General features: G+C 30.1%; 1 long non-coding RNA gene across 1 annotated transcript; it reads left to right on the forward strand.

The window, feature by feature from the left end:
- Positions 1 to 1,516: 1,516 nt before the first annotated feature.
- Positions 1,517 to 1,786, forward strand: LOC123664176. The gene is made up of 2 exons (XR_006744790.1): positions 1,517 to 1,584; positions 1,717 to 1,786. It is a non-coding gene; the product is annotated as an uncharacterized LOC123664176 (long non-coding RNA).
- Positions 1,787 to 18,958: the final 17,172 nt, after the last annotated feature.

The following is an 18,958-nucleotide window of genomic DNA, read 5'->3' on the forward strand; positions in this document are numbered from 1 at the left end:
GAAATGTCGGCAAAATACAGGTTATGTTCAAACATATATAAACAAGCGTAGATACACACATAAAAATGTTTAATAACATAATCTACTTCGTTTCGGTTCAATTTTCGTTTGAGTCTGGGTTCAATATTTATGTATAATATTATATACATGTATTATTTCTGTATTTTTTTTTATATAACTAAATCGACAGACAAGCATACGGCTCACCTGATGCTACGTTGCCGAACCTATCCCCAATTCTTCCAGGAGCTCTGGTCGCCTTACTCACCAACAGGAACACAATATTGGTTAAAACAATATTATTTGGCTGTGGTCTCCTGAAGGTCGAGGTACTACACCAGTCGAGCTGCTCCATATTTTGAGCAGGAAATTTACTGTTGTGCCCTACCTCAGTTAAAATATATATAATTATCAAAATAAATATTTAGCTATAACAGTTGGCGGTTACCGATAACACAAGCGTTAGGTTGCTCACATAGGAACAAACGTACACTGTGAAATAAATTACAAATATAATTAACCAACTCGATTCTAACAGTGTAAGTATTGATGACGTACGTACCAAAGCGATTTTACCTATAGCTTTAACAAACTATTTTTGGATGGTTTAGTCCCGGTTCTTTCGGTTCATCCATACATAAACATCACCCCACAAGCTCATAAATTTAAATGTCCTATATAAATATATTTTCAATATAACTTATTGACTATTAATATTTCCAAAACTTACTATGTATTACTCAAAGCAAAAAATAAACCGATACCACCCACACGCAACCTTTACAATCAATGATATTCCATGGCAGCAAAATATCCATGAAAAATACCTCGGTCTGTATATGGACACCTCTAGTCACGTAACTTTAAACTTCTCAAGTACATTCCGATATAAAGTAACTAAAATTAAAACATTACGTCAATTAAATTAGTGTCTATTTTATATTTTTATGTGAGAAGTGAAACTTCTTAGGCTAACTAATTTTGAAGTCTCGTTTATACTTATACAAATCTAAAGCTTTAGATTTCCGTTCCAGCGCTATCGACACAAGCGTTGCCGTTTCATCAAAACGTTGCCGTTTCGTCCGTAAAAATATTACTCTCAGGCGCCTCAAGAAGTTTCACTTCAAAAAATTTGTAAGCTGTAATAATTTGAAATAACTGTGTTACTCCATTGTCATTTATTTCTTACAAGTGCGATGTCGAACTATGTTTTTAAATGTTTGTTTTATATGTGTCATGTAAGTGATAATAATATCTTATTGAGAATAAACATCTTTAAGCCTCTATAAGACTATTATTTTTTTGTTATAAATTATTCACCTACAATATACGAATACATATACCGTAAATCCCTTAAAATCTATTAAAAATAAATTTTGTTATTTTGGGCTTAGGAAGACCCTGTTTATTTTTAAAGTTCTGTGTAAAAATGCATGCACGTCATTATGGGTGTCTACTATATTATTTTGTATTTTCCCAAACTCCTCCGTCCTATATACGACATCCTTCCCTGTAATATTCCCCGCCCTATAAATGTTCAATGTTTGTTAATGTTGGTGTTTAGTCCCTATTGTAGATTTTTGTGTAAATATTTTAAAATAAATAAAATTAAGTTGTAAATAAATCATGTGTCTGTCCTAGTGTAATTAGTTTGTAATAGTTTAGTTACTAACAGTGGTTGTCTTAGTTTAACATTAAATGTTTGTGTTGGTTTAGGTTATGGTGTAACAATGAAAGTCTGACTATTTTGCCTGTTTTCAAAATTAAGTAGAGACTGTTATCTCTACTGCACCGACCAATTAATCTCCTTCGTGTGTTCTCCACTCTACGTGACATTGGCGGAATCAACCGTGCTACTTTGGCACAACTGAAAGCCATTAAACCAATCAATCAATTATTTTGTATTTTATATATAATTTTATTATATCAATTACAATAAAGATTTAGATTTTAAGTAACCAAATACTGAACTTTTTGGTGATGCTAGGAAAAGTAATCATATTGTATCATTTATTTATTTATTTATAGCCTAGCAAATGAATCCGTATGAATAGCCACATATTTACATTTTTCTTTACTATTATAGTAGACAATCGAACTTGCATTGAAAGAAAACGATTGGATCTGAAGATAATCCATCATATGAAATGCATCACGTGCTACACATAATACCCGTGAGAAAATTGGAGTCCAATATAACAGAATTTAAAGCAAAAAATCTGAAATTTAACTAAAATAATGTTGAAATGTGTAATATAGTAGAGATATGAGCATACGAATACAGAGATTTACAACGCATGATACGTACGCATATCAACCTTTTGTTTCTAAGAAACTTTTTCCACATTGTACTTATTAGCCATTAATAAAATACGAGTATAGTATGAACAATCGAAGTAGCAGACGATCGTGGGTTTGAATCCAGATTGGTATGATTGAATATTTCTTGTTCTAAATTTTCTTTTTTTGAATCTATAATTATATTCTATAGGAGATGCTGCCGAATTATGAAATTTACAAGCACTAAGAATACTTTACACCGTAGTGAGTCTTTACTGGCTTACTTTTAATAATAGGGTCACTCATGTTAATCAATTACTATCGTCTATACAAACTAGCAGCGCCTGGGGAATAGGGCTTGGTTAATTAATGAGAATATTGAGTAACTAATAATACGGAAGATATGACAGGCATTCGTTTAACAATTGATTAACCGAAATGTAATCTTTCATTCATATTGTAATTACAATACAAAGTGAATGAATTTCATATATACAGAGACTTTGTAGAATCATTAATCTGATTACATTTAATGTACCAGCTATAAAATAGTAGGCTAGAGCGCCGACACGGTCAGTCGGAGACGCGGGTTCGAATCCCGCTGGAGCGGTCAATTTTTGATATGATATTCAAAAATGTTTAGAATTCCTAATGTGTGGGTACACAAAAATAAAATCGTACATATAAAATAGTATCTATTTGAGATCCGTAAGAAAATGAATAAAAATTTTAAGTACTGTAAAACAGATATAAAAATGTTTAATTAATATTCTGTCGTAATTCCCTTAAAAAGTCTAAAGGGAATTATAATGAAAGCAAGAGTATTAGAGATAATCTACTTTTTGTAATATTAATTCCGCTTTTGTTTACCATTGTTATATAATTCTGTATGCTGTGTGGTTACGGCTACAAAGAATATACTCCCCCCTCTCTTCCCATGGGTGTCGTAAGAGGCGACTAATGGATAACATAGTTCGACTACCACATTGAAACTTAAAAAGCCAACCGATGGCGGGATAACCATCCAACTGCTGGCTTTGCAATACACAGGTCGAAGACGGGCAACAGGGTCTTCGGTGCGACAAAGCCAACCATGCGATCACCATCCCGCCTGCCAAGCTTGGTGACTATGGGCAAAGCTCATGAGTTCGCGCCAAAAATGGAGGCCTATGTCCAGCAATGAACTGCAATAGGCTGAAGTGAGTGATATATTTCTGTATCTCCTGTGACAAGCAATACAAGTCGAAAATTGTCATTTTAATGGACAGCGAAAACAGTCTCAAAATTTTTTGTTTGTGAACAAAGTCGTCTAGGTTCAATTGAGACATCTTCTTTTGTAGAGTAAAACATTCTATTTCGATATACATTTAAGTTTTTTGGTAAACATTTAATTTTAAAGTTAATTTACGAAAATAACTTTTGAGTTGTATCTTTTTCCACAATTATCAAGTGAACATTAATGACAGTTTATTGCTCGTACTAAATGTGAAGGAAATATTTACCTGCGATCAGAACGCGTTGTTTTTCGCGAAATTCATAGGTTAATTCTTCGACAGACGAGAGATGAAGCGTTTAGTATTAACAATAAAGCGGAAAATTTTAAGGGATTAAATTAAGAATCAATATGAAACATTAGTTTCTACAGCAAGAAATTTATATACTCGATATTATTACATAAAAATTACAACTAATCGAAAAACATGAAAGTAGTTTGAACATAATTTTCTTTTCCTTCCTTTCTCTTTAATCTGTTACTAAAATAATTAAATTGATCTTGATATAATTTCTTTATACGCAACCTTTCGATAGCTTATCGGTAAATTAAACTGTCGTGACGGGATGTTTTCTATATACCCAACGCAAGGGCGGGTACGCACTGCAGTAATATCCTCTACATTTTTTATATAATTGAGACTTACATTTTTATTGACAAGAATGAAGCTATTTATTTTTTTAATTTTTATGACAAACAATCTTGTAACATTGAACATAAATATATATGCACAGTATACAATTGCATATAAATACAGTTTGTTTTTCGTAAAATTGTCATATCAAATGTTTTAATTCATACAATTTGGTAAAGTGAATATTTTAAATCTGTGATATCTTTTGAAATGAAACGCGAATACGTATCAGTAATATCAAACTGCAGTGCGAAACAGATCTAAAAAAAAGTCTAGGCTTTGCTCATATTTTTGGGCTTAAAAAATTACTATGTAGTCCAAAAAAATATTTCGTAAGTGCGGAGTCATTAATTTATAGTTGCTTTATTAGCATATATATTCATTAAATACCTGTGCCCGCGACTTCTTTTGGAATTTAACAATAAAGCTGTTTTTCAGTTCGTCTAGTTATAAAATAAATAAAATTCTAAAATAAAAGTAGCCTAAATTAGTCCTTATTGCATCAGCTATCTGCTAGTGAGAGTCCCGTCAAAATCGGTCCAGCCGTTTCTGAGAATAGCCAGAACAAACAGACAGAAAGACAAAAATTGTAGAAAAATGTTATTTTGGTATATGTACCGTGTACACATCCATATACATTTAGTAAAAAGCGGTTATTTTAATAATCAGACACACAATTTTATTTATTTGTATAGATTATATTCACGTTAAAACGTTTTATAAATCACATTATAAGAATCACATCAAACAATAAATACAATAATAATGTTTTGTATTTATCTTTTCTCCTGTAAAACGATGAAAACTATTCTGTATATTATTTTTCTTTCATATTGATCCAAGATCTTATCATTACTTCCTTCGTCAAATAACTCATTTGCTACACAATTTTAAGCAATTGTTACTAAAAAATTAACAAAACGTACATGACATTATAACATTGGTCATAATGGACTATCTGTAAAAGTGACTTTTTGACTACATAGAAGGCATTTACGCGAGACATTCAAAGGCGTACGAATACGTAAACTAAATAGTCAAAATATTTGTACTTTCACCAAAAATCAGAAATATGAGGGACAAAATAAAAGAGGAAAAATAGTATTAATATTATAGTAATATTTAAAATGTGAAAGTTTCTCTGTTTCTCTATTTAGCTCTGACAAACAATAATAGCATCGTGATGGTTTTTTTAACTAATTATAATAATGAAAGAAACGAATAACTTCTTAACACCGGTGGTTTCGTATGCGACTCCTGCTCGGGATCGATATTCGTCTTGATACAAATATTTGTTTACGGTCTGTTTGTCTATCCCTGTGGGGGGCTCACTGTGCCTCAGAAAATTCGTTAATCTGTCAGTGTTGGATGTTATCACAGACACCTGAGAGGAATCGTCACTCGTAGTTCGAAATGTGTCCTGTCCGCTAACAGGCAGTGAAGCAGCGTGGTGGATCAAGCTTCAACCGAAGTTACATGTTAAAAGAGGCCTATCATCAGTAGTGGGACGCTACAGTACTTGTGTTGTATCTGTATAATTCTGAAAGTAACCGACATAGCCCACAGAATTAGCAAGTTGAAGTGGCAGTGGGCTGGTCATGTGTGTCGCAGGACCGATGGCCGTTGGAGTAGACGGGTCCTAGAGTGAAGACCGCGTCTTGGCAAACGCAGTGTGGGACGTCCTCCGGCCCGTTGGACCGATGATCTACGTAAGATTGCCGGTGTAGGCTGGATGAGGATTGCGGAAGACCGGGATGTGTGGCGCGAACTTGGGGAGGCCTATGTCCAGCAGTGGACTGCGATAGGCTGAAGTGTGTGTGTGTGTGTGTATCTGTATAGCACAAATTTAATTGCGATATGAACAAAACGTCGATTAGAGTGAAAATATCGCTCGAATCTCGGCTGATAAATAAAAGTTTATGGTCACCCTAAGATTTATGTAAGCCTCTATGATAGATAGGATAGAACTTATAGGATGTATCCTCTAAGGGGTTAGGTGATATCGTATATTTGTATAAAAGTTTTTGTTACGTGTACCTATTTCAAGTCGGGTTTATCGTAAAACAAGTTGCGTTGTGCGGATTTGCGTATTTTGAATTTTTATAACCCTTTTGCAGGAACTTTTTTATGCATCATAAAAATAAGTATGTACAACTTTAAAATGAAATACCTTAGAAATCAAAACAAATATATATTTGAAACGTTGTATCTATTAAAATAAAATGTCGTTTCGAATAATACAGGCTTAAATTCTTTAAAAATAAAAAAAAGCAGCGCAAGCGCGTTGCCGACCACTTTACCCCCAATGAGCCCCCTGATTATATGATTTACCCCCCAGGAGCTCTGGTCACCTTACTCACCACAGGAACACAACACTGCTTGAAAGCAATTTCATTTAACTTTGATCTTCTGTAAGATCAAGGAACTTGACGAGTCTGGCTGCTCCAGGTTTTGAGCAGGATATGTCTTGCCTTTATTAAAGCTTACTAGATATGTGCTACCATTAAAATTATGAATGAGTAATTTTTGAAGTCAAACTTCTTTACGCAAGCTTACCTTGGGCTGTAAGCTGGTGAATTCGTGACAAGAGCGTTACGAAAAGTGTGATCGGACGAGGCAAACGGAAGTTGAGAGGGAGATATAATTTAGTTAAAATAGAAATAGAGAGAGTTACGTTTCGTAAGTTTTACTTCAGCCGTGTGATCTAAAGCACACTCGTTTTATTTAAAGGTACACATACATAAATAAGAAGTCGCCGAAATGTATGTCGCATAACTTTCAGATGACTTTACCGAATTGGATAATTCATTTTTTGTGTTCATTGTGGCAGGACAAGGTTTGCGTAAAAGACAATATATTCATGACCAAAAAATATGGCAGTAGGAAATATGCTGGGTCAGTTAGCAAAATAAATAAATAGCATACTTCAAAATTTTTAATTGCAAATATTGTAGTATGTGTATGATTCATGGTCAAATAAAACACGTTTTACGAATAACGTATACATAAAATTGTTCCACATTTCACCGCATGAATGAAGCGTGAAACAATCCAGTTATATTTTACCTGTTTTTATACGACTTTTTCATACACACCGAGTTCATTTTCATAAACAAAATTTAGAGAATCATATTTTTTTAACTTCACAGCTTATATTAAAAACTACTACTATTATATACATGTGACTTAAAATATTATAAACTAATGTGTCAACTTGTTCTAGTAGTAGATACTTCTGAGCAAAATGACAATGTAAGGCGGTCTGGCATTGTCGTGTCGATTTCACAAGTGGATTGTCGAAATGAATTCAGCTTTGGTCGTCGAATATACATTTCGATACTTATTAACTGTAAAAAGCACAACATGAATCAGCGTTATAATTAGTTCACTTAATGTACCTCTCATAAAATCATTTTGGTAACAGTGAATCAGCATTATCCTTATAAGCTGCATATTCGAAATCATTAATTAACTAATTTATTTATGCTTCAAAAGCACTTTCACTATGTTACAAAGTATATATTTTTTATTAATTACATAAATTTAAATTAACGTAAGTATAAGGTCAATTTAGAAATAGGTTTTACTGAAAAGAATTGGCAAGAAATGTAAATTCTTTTCCTAAGCACGAAAATGAGCTATTGCCTACCTGTGAGACAATTTTTATCATAGACTATCACGAACTCAACTTAGAAAAAAAAATTAGGAGAAATTATTTTAAAAATAGTCTTATTTTTAAGAATGGATTTAATATTTCAACTGGCTTTGCCGATTTCTCAAGTGTGTAGTTGTTTTCAAATTTCGTTTTTTCTTTTTTCTGCCGATTTAATAGCACATCTCTAGCATAATCAACATTATTATTTGCATAAATTATTTCATTTAAATAATTAAATTAACTCTGAAATTAAAGAATATATAGCGCAGCCCAGTATCGGACGTTTGTCTCTCAGCGCTGATGTTGGCTGGCATCCAACAGCTACGCCTGGAAAGCACCTAATTTATAACGGAACACCGGAAAATTGTGCTCATTTAAATTCACCACGCAATAAACACTTGATTTACGTGTAAATTTTCTTAAAGGCATCTTGCATTTTAGCTTCAAATTGGCTTTTTAATACCGCAAATTATGAGCTGTTTGTAAATAAACGATATAATGTGAAAAAGAGGCAAATATGAACAAAGTTAGACATATTGCCTCTATTACGTTCTCTTACTTGGAAGTAGGACATACATTTTGATTTTTAGCACGGTTTTATACCATAACAAATTATGTTATCATGAAGCTTGATTCTAGGTAGTGTATAACTTTTGTTAATGCCTCTATGGAGTTCGTATATTTACTGTTTTTTAGGACCCGTAATGACGAAATTTATTACCATACCAAAGGTATAGAATTTTGGAAAAATAGATTATGGAATAATATTACTCTCGTGTACTCATATAGACAGACAAATCAAAAAAAAACAAGACACAATCTAACGAGTGTCTAATAAAATTTGTTTGTATATGCGTACTCGTATCACTTTAAGTACATTACAAAAAAAAAAAAAAAAATGTTTCAAAAATATATTCAATGACCAGAATTGGAGCCACAAATCTTTATATATATAGACAAAATAATTTAAATCAAAGTAAGAATATGACTATGGTATAATATTTTTTCATAATAAAACATTTACATAATACTAGTGGTTACCCAGTGGTCGAAATTCGACCATAATTAATTTTGTGTTTGAACAATATTAAGGTATGTTGTCAAAGACTATAACCGAGTATGTGTGTATGTTTTTTTTTAAATTGATTTTATGTATTTTTATTCATAAATAAAAATAAATATTAGCATTCTACACTCCTAGTCCATATTATAAACTATGAGTATAAGTGTGTGAAATTTCATACCTCCTCTGTTCGCACAATTTTCGTAAAAAGGGATACAAAGCTTTTACTTTACGTATTAATAGATAGAAGATTTAAATAACGTTTACGTTGTTGTATACGTCGCCTTAATAGTGCACTCTTTTTCCACAAGCCTGAATTGGTTTTCACTACAACAATACTTTACCATCCGAAGAAATAGAGAGATTTCTTTTCAAACAATGTGAACTTTTGCATAATTCAAGAGGAAAACTCTTTCGTGATAACAGACGAAACACTCAGAGGGAAATGGTATTTAGACAATCGCTATAGACATTTTTCTTTTTATTTTAGTGACTTTATTTATTTTTAGGTTAAAAAAATCTCTTTAATTACTGATATATTAATATTATGAATATCTCCAATAGCTCTGACAATAACATTATACCTGATAATTAAAGGTATTTTATTACTATTAACTTTTTTATTGAACTATATTTTTATGAATTGTATTTTCATAAACTGTACTAAATTTTTCTTTTATATAAATTAATAATAATTTGTTTTTTATACTGAGTTCATTTTTAAGAGATAGGAATTAAAAATAATATTAATAGGCACACGAAGGACTCTCGAGTGGAGACTCGTTTACATGAAACATATATTCCTTCACAAATTTATATTATTTTCATAAACATCGTTTCATTCATTTTATGTTATTTTATGGGAAAAATTACCTTAATCAATATTATAAATAAGTATAATAGACGCCGCGTTGAATCAGTAGCACAAGGCAATAATTAGTTAGGAGCTCGTATAGTGTAGTTGCTTGTAACTTTTTTTAACATTATGTATATTTTTGTAATCTTATCCTAGGTTTACAAATAATAGAATACAAATCAGCAATCCTGGAGAATACTCAGTGAAGACGTGGCCCAACGCTAAGGCTATTTTCTTAGCCCTTTAGATTACTTTCAAAGGCAGACGCAAAATCCTCTGGTTAATTAAATTAGCACAATTAGCACAGAGAGAAACTTTCTCCCTCTTAGTGGAAAACAAGCTTAGAATTAAAATATTGGTATAGAAATCAAGAAACCTTGAAACACATATTTGTTTTATATATCCACTCCTAATGATCTGCCTCGCGCTATGAATATCTTATAAAAGAATTCCGTAACAAAAGAATATTCCGCGGATTTGTTGAGCTCCAAGCACAAATACTTTGTCGTAAGCTTAGATGGATTTTTTTCTTTTTATTATAGAAAATAATGTTACCTCATACAGCTTGCGCTGTAATAGAGTGTATGTTTTTTCAATAATGTTTGAGTACCTACTTGAAGTTTAAATCCATATAAATATCACACACGTGAAATTTTATGAAGCTAAGTGGATGAAGGTAAATTAGTATTTCACGCTATAATTTTTTTTTCATCGCCATTTAAAAATACACGTAGCTTACCTGATAATAGCTGCATAAAATCACTAAGGTTTTACTATGCTGTCTTAGTCTACTTACACCCATAAAAGTATTTACAGTGGTCACAGCTGTATGACTTCTCTTATTTATGATGATAACATTACAGTGGGTTCGTGAAGATTCAAATTATTAACGAATGAGTTACTTTTTATCCTTCAACTACAAGAGGTTCACCATTTGTGTGGGTTGAATCACAAGCTAGAGCTAATAAAAATATCATTTCACTTATACTAAGATATTGTTGATATTACTTATATATAAGATATTGTTGTGGCTACATTTAAGGTTTCGAAATCAAATGAAAACAATAAAATCTGTTACTAAGGATCAACTTGAATATCTAAATTAAGGAAATTTATAAAAAAAAACAAATACAATCAAAACTATATTACTTTTACACATTCATGCAAAGTGGAAATGCACAAAAGCGACGTTTAATTTTCGAACACCGGCTATTCTTCCGACCTTTCACCGGCTATTCGCGGAATAAAAAACTTCAATTTAAATAGGTTTATAGAAAATATAAATAAACTTTATAAACAAAGCGAGAGGATTGTAGGAAGAAAATTAAAACTGTATTAACTAAATGACCTCGGACTAACGAGGTCGGACTCTTGTTATGAAAACGTTGAAATATATACTTTCATAAATTTGATTCCGCCCGTCTGTCCTCTAGAGACGAATTAACGTTTTTTGTAAGTTTTTATTAAAACCATTAACGTTAAAGTTGACCTTTATATCTCATTTGTTTCAAAAACACTCGCTGTTATAATTTTTCGTTCCCACGACTACAATTTTCTTTCGAATAATTTTTAACGTTCAACTCAAGAACATTGGAACCTACTTGTGACCGTATTTTGCATTATTTATACGAGGTTCCGTACTAATTTAACACTTTAATTTTTAATATTTGATTTTCATCGTTATCTTTTATTCATTGTTTTTTATAGAAAGTAAAAATAGCAATCTTAATACATAAAAATCATAAATAATATGGAATACATCGATATTATTATTACATAAATTAATTTTATGATATCTTGTCTTAATGATATGTTGAATTTTATAAATATTATCATTGTAATAAATTACTAGTACCAAATTATTTTGTAGTAGCCTAGAAGATATTTTTAGTTCATAAAAATGTCTAAAAAATGCAATTTCATTTCACTCACTGGCGCCATGTTGTTCCATACTCATATCTCGCTAGCGCATAAAATATAGACTTGATGCAGACTAGTATACGAGGTAGACAGTAACTGGTTGAATTAAAAATGCTTGCAAATTTCCTACTGATAGGAAAAGGCCTTTTACATAGACTAGCCCGTCGATGCAGTTTGCTGAGAAGAGAAAATAGGGGTTTGGTGCTCAGCCAATCATTTGTAGGTTAGATTCTTGCCTCGTATGTTAGTGAAATATAAATTTATTTACATGTGTATTATTTATATCATCATCATCATCACTTTAGCCTATGGCAGTCCACTGCTGGACATAGGCCTCCCCAAGTTCGCGCCAGACATCCCGGTTTTTCGCAATCCTCATCCAGCCTACACTAGTAATCTTACGTAGATCGTCGGTCATAATATAATATATATCATATATATATATAATATATCATCATACCTAAAATACAAATATTATTTTATTCGTTTGCCTTAGGAACAGACGTACGTGTTACACACTCGTGTCGAATATATATGTAACAGTAACTAGTGAGAGGGCTAACGAAAACAGGCTTAAATAATCTGGGTTTTCTGTTAATTCATTTTAATTAAACGAAGTCATTATAATTTTATTTACTAGAATAAATTACTTTTGACATACTTATAATACTTTTTTTCACATTATCTATACCGCTGACTGCCGCCTGCTGTACATTTCTTTTTGTATATTGTTTTATAAATTGTAAACTTCTTTTTATGCGTACAATAAAGAGTTAATTCATCATCCTTACCTAATTAATGAAATGGCGCTTTACGAAATTAGTTTTCAGTAAATAATTAACTTATTTTTAAATAGGTACGAAATAAAACAAATGGCTTATTTATATTTTTATTAAAAAATCTCTTATATCACAATATTACATTAGTAATTTTAAGATCGGACACACTTGCGCGATCAGACTAGACTAAACAATCGGAATTCTTACACTAGCAGATGTATTACGTTCATACTTTTTTTAAATATCGCAGTGTGTCTAGACCCTTAGTATATTTAACGTACAGTCAACAAAAGCACCGATATGTAATTTTTATTTCTATTTTACAAATAAACTGTTACATTTAAATCTAATCAATGCTATATCTATTTTAAATCAAGGCACACAAATTAAATAAAAAATAATATTTTTTTAAATATATTTTAAAAAACATCGATACGATAATTTTGATTTATATAAAATTTTATATTTATTTTAGAAGTAATCACTATAAGTAAAGATTTAACAATACTTTACAATCATGTGCTAGAAGCGAGAACATAAAAATTCAAATTTTACATAGAATTACTTAACATTTATTTTTAAATTCACTAAGTTTAGAAAATAAAAGTGAATAGATACCCCTAGTTGATATGAAATATATTTTTTATTATTACTGTACAATTTTAATATAAAACATACCTAAACACATTATTTGATACTTATAGCACTATGATTATTTAGAAGCGGTGTAAGGGAATAAAAGACGTAAGTAATTTATTACGGATTTTACTATTGATGTGACATTTTTTTTGTCTAAATAAATAAAATGAATGCTTATTAACATAATATATTAAAATCCGTCTCCTACACGGATAAAGGAGCTTACGCCCAGCAGTGGGATGTTAGAGACTGAATCGATCAATCAAATCAATATATTAAATAGACGAAAATTCTTTTTTCCTTAAAAATATAAGCGAATAAGCAGTTATTATCTAGATATATATCTAATCTAATAAATTACTGATGTGATAAGTAATTAGTTATATTTAAGGTTGTCTATTGAGGAATTTCGAAATGTAATTAAACATTCTAGCGTTGTTGGCACCTTGAATTAACATCAAACGATCCTTGTTTACAAGCTTATAATTAATTTTTAAAATATCAATTATTTATATTATGGTATTGTAATCTGTATCATTGTTATCATATATATTAAGTACCTGGGTGACCGAGCTTAGCTCGGTATTTTTAGTAAATCGTGTTTCTTGAAAATCATTATTTATAAAATATGAATAATATTTTTTTTACCGACAATAATAAAAAATATAAATAAATATGAAAAATCTAAAATAAAAAAATTATAAAAAAATAATAATAATAAAACATGAATAATATTTTTCAATTTTACATACATTGTTAAATAAAAAATAATGAGTGCAATTAGAAAAAAAAGAAAATATAATAATCGACCGAGAATCGGTCGATTTCCCACCTGAACTATTACAACTTTACTGACAGTTACGAAATTTACCTTCGTATGCTAACGATATTTTTTCATTGTCTAAAAACTGCGATAAAATGACATTTCCTAAAAATAAATCCTAGCTAGATTTATTTATCTCCCCCGAAATTCCCTGCATACTAACTTTCATGAAAATCGTTAGAGCCGTTTCCGAGATTCAGATTATACATATATGTACATATATATAAGAATTGCTCGCTTAATAGTATAAGATACGCCAAGGTTTAAGATGTTTGCCTCACTTTTTAGAAAAAACCTCGCGATTATTATATATATCATTTTATAGATAATTGCTTGCTCTACCGGCGACAAAAACAAAAAATTAATAAAAATAGTGGCATTATAATTATATAACTAGATTATCTTAGCAATTGTGAAAGTCATTAATCTTTAATGTAACCAAAACTTTTGGCCAAAAGTATACTCTGTATTCAATTTTAGCGTTCTCATTGTCCTAGACAATTCTAGAACTGTTGAGAAAGATTTTGTTTGTATTGATAACAACCGCATCTCGCTGTGGTTTTGCGAGTGCAAAACAAACTCATCTAAAAGCTAGTGGAATTTCCTTTGAAAGTTGTTGCAATGTAGTCAAAATTTGTTATTTTTTTTTAATTCCTTCGAAATTAGTTATGATTTTTTATATTATTGTATTAGATAACAGACTAGGCCTTCCGATAACTTGTTGACAAATATTTACCATTAACCTTTGGACAAAACTAACTCATATTGTTATAATTATTCTATTGGAATAGAATTTTCGATTGCTAAATCCAAACAGGTTTTAAATTCCAAAATGGTGTCACCTAACTAATTTCTCTTCAACTTTCACTATAAGATACTGCTATGATAAAATCCTTTCCTGGGTAAGCTATCCTAGATTAAAAAAAGCCAGATCCAAAGTCAAATAGTCACATTTTTATTTAAACTAATGCACATTCTGTCAGTGTGCGTAGAACTAAAATATCACTACGTATTTTTTTTTTTTGGTTCGAACATGGCCTAGTCCCGGTACATCGTATATACGTTAATATTTGCCACGTCATGAGGCCCGGTAATATTGTGTTATTTCATCTGTATTATATCTTCATGGATGAATCGTTTGATTACATTAGAAGTAACGGGTCTGCTTTTAAACATAACACGAACAGCTACTGCAGCTCGGCTCTGGCACGGCACTACCATGAGAATAATATTGATATTTAACTTGCCCTCAGTCCATTATACTGGCCAGAGTAACGAATATATGATGATGAATAAAACTTACTATAAACATGTTACGTGAAATTGTTATGAACCATCTATTCTGGTACTAATTATCTACCATAATCTTAACGTACTTGATATGTTTATATCTTTTATAAACATAAATAATATAAACAAAATGTTGTGAAAATTTCTGTAACAGGAAAGTTCTCTGTTTTCATTTTTGTTCTCATATCTACATCACAAACAACGTCAGTAATTCTCGTATAAATATTTCGTAGAAAAAACAAATATTAATATCAAAGAAACATCAACATTTTCGTTAAATATATTTTTGTAACATTTGTAAGAGTTTGAGGGATATGGCGTGTTTTTGATATCCAGTTGTTTGAATTAGTATTTTAAAATTGTTTATCATCTATTATTTTTAACCGACTTTTATGTACGAGTATATTACCTCAGAACAGATTTCGGTGATATTTTATTAATCGATAGGTGGTGCGTGTCATGTGAACCCATTTTATTTAAGGTGTTACAAATGCTTTTTGAGTTATATCTAATAATGCGCATGACTTTTTTCTCATCTACCTACTTTGTATTACTAGTCTATATAATCCAAGTTGATTGCAAGCACACTTTTTTTTTAAATTCTTATATATATAAACATGATCTAAATTTTATAGAGAATAGAAAAACTCGTTTTTAATTATGTTAAATCATATGGAAAATTTATTAAAGTTAATTAAGTATAACGGAATTTTTACTGTTTTAATTATTAATTATAATTCATAATCAATGAGATAAAAAAATTGCTATTTATTTTAAAATATGATGTAACTAAAGTTTTATATAATGATATTATTTAATAATGCGAATTATTTTAAGTTCAATAAAAATTATACTATTATTTATTTGAAATTAAAAATATAAAATTCTCTAACGTTGTTTTTACATTTTCTATTGTTTTAGCGAAACGTACTTAACGCTAAAGAAAATATGTGTTCCTTAAAATAATGTTTGTCTTTCGTAGGCAACTCAGCAAAATTCAAACCTAAAATTAAATTACGTGGCGTGTCTAGGACGTGTTTGCCATGTTTTATTTATCTAAATTGGCTTCAGTTGGCCTGGCTTGGCTTCGATAATTCGACCAAAATCGAATTAACTAATTGTATTTCACAAAATATTTTCTCTTTCAGAACAATTGGATGGGAATTTTTTTCTGGATTATTTCTACCGCTTTTATAATTGAAAATATATTTTGAAAATATTATTGGTTTATTGTACACAAATAAAAAGAGGTCATTAAAATTTATATAAATTTTTAGTCCAGTTTTGACTTGAAAAGTTAAGGACTGAAGTGTGATTTTACTAAATATGATATCATTTCAACAACCACTCTGGTGTAGTGTGTGTGTGTCGCCTAAAACAACGACGGTTAGTGGGTTCACGTTCGAGGTGGTAATTTGTATTTGTACAAATATTTATTTCCAGTTTGGATGTGCACCGAAGGCCTCGTGCATCGTGCCTTGGAGAACACGTAAAGCCGTCGATCCAGATTTTTATCATAAATACCTAATAGCGATATTTACTTATAGTAGGGAACATATCCGCCAACCTGCAACCTGCCTGTGAAGAAGCGTGGTGGATTAAGGTCTGATCCTTCTCCTAAACGAAGAAAGAGGCCTATTCCCAGCAGTGGGATGTTAGAGACTAAATCGTGATATGCGTTTTTGTTTTTATAAAACATTAATTCTATTTTTCAAATTTCCTAATAAATCTTATTGTATTAAAATATAATTTACATTACAGTGCCAGTATTAACTCTAAAGCGGCTATTTTTAACAATATGTTATTATTGATATAATATGTATTATTTTTACACGACATTTTAAAACATTCATCTATTACATATATTTTCTTATATACAAAATACTCTATAACAATAACATGATACACATATGACAATGTCACTAACGATATGTTAAAACTGTACATTTATTTTACACATTTTTATTCAAGATCCTTGGACGGTATCCGGCTTTGAAGGATCAATAGGTCAGAAAAACTGGACAAGCAGAGAGCATATTACATTTTTAATAACAGTAAAGTTGTTTTTGCGTAAAATCTTTATTTTTAGCTCGTTTATATAACAAATAATTACGATACGTATTATTCTTTTTCTGGTGCTTGAAAAACAAATCTGACGTAGATATATAACGTCTTTGTTCCCAATTAATTACAGTGCACAAAAAATATATAACAACTGTTCTATTAACAATATTTTCAATATTATTTGCGTAATATATTAAAGAAATATTTTTGATTAGAGAAAGAAATATTATTGAAATATTTTTAAATGTACTCGTGGAACATAAAAATTAATATTTTAATTGATATCCGAAAAAAATATTTGATTAGTTAATTATTTTTATTCAAGGTAAAAGTAATTGGTAAAAATGTACCACACTGATGTATACACAGCTAACGCTGCTAACGAATTTAATTAAAATTTTCGTCAAGTTAGTTCGTCACTAGTTCGTCACGAGTGTATTAAAGGTTTTGTCGTCAAAGTAAACATTCAGAAGAGTCGTTCAAACTCCATGGCCTCAAAGTTTGCCTCTTTAAGTGTTTACATTACCTCACCAACCTAATTAACTATCGCGCTTTAATTATATATATTTACCTAGCTTTAACTACGTTACTATGTTTCAGCTATTTTTTTTCCCATTTCGTTACGAGTACAACATACTGAAGACAGAATATAATTTTGGGAACTTAGTCACATGTGGTTTATCGATCGAATTATTTTTAAATTTCGAACATTTTGTTTTGTCAAATAATGAAACAATATAATATTATTATTATTATTATTAGATAATCCGCAAAAATATTAAAATTCTAAAATATAATCTATCACCAGACCTACTTAAGTGACCAATTGCGTTTGACCTTGAAAAGCGAGAAAATATCATAATTACGTGTTCTTTATATAAAAGTGACAAGAAAAATGTTTCGGTACAAAATTCCTTCTCGAGGAACTAGACAAATTGAAGTTCTTTCGTCGTCCTCATTTATAATTCATATTTATTTTACTTTTGAAATAAAAGTATGATACTTTTGTTCTGAATTTAATAAGTCAGTATTTTCTTCAGACAGCTGAATTTTAACAGATTGATGACATAAATTAAGGCCCTTATTAAAACGGAAATAAGTTATTTTGAAAATTATTATTACTTTCGTTTAAATATTTCTTTGAGACTTGTTTGATCTTTCAAACTAATAGAATCCTTGAAAATTGTAATTACATAGCAATAAATTTAGTCCTTGGAATAATATTTATGTAACCAAAAATTTATATATTACATAATCATCGGAATATTTTAATATTGCGTTGGAATTTTTCAAAGTTCTCTTTTGATTTTTCATTTCAGTATACACAAATCAAATATAATTATATTAAACAAATTTAAATTAATTTCAGATGATTATATAAAGATAATTGCTTTTTCCTCTTCCGGCATAAACAGCTATAATTTTAACGAAACTGAATAGGAAATTGTATTCCGAGTAAGCGATATGATTATGTAGATTTAATATTCCATGAACGACCAAACTTTTATCATTGAGTTACGCTCATGAAAATATATTCATTATAACATCGAACGACCTCGATTTGATAAATTTGATGTATTTAGTCTTGTTTATAATTCTAATATTCTCTTCAAACTGAAATACGACCGTCATGATAAATTTTGACGACGATTAATTAATATTAATTTGTTCCCAAAGAAATT

The sequence above is a fragment of the Melitaea cinxia genome, chromosome 21 (assembly GCF_905220565.1).
Source record: "Melitaea cinxia chromosome 21, ilMelCinx1.1, whole genome shotgun sequence".
NCBI classification, from domain to species: Eukaryota; Metazoa; Arthropoda; class Insecta; order Lepidoptera; family Nymphalidae; genus Melitaea; species Melitaea cinxia.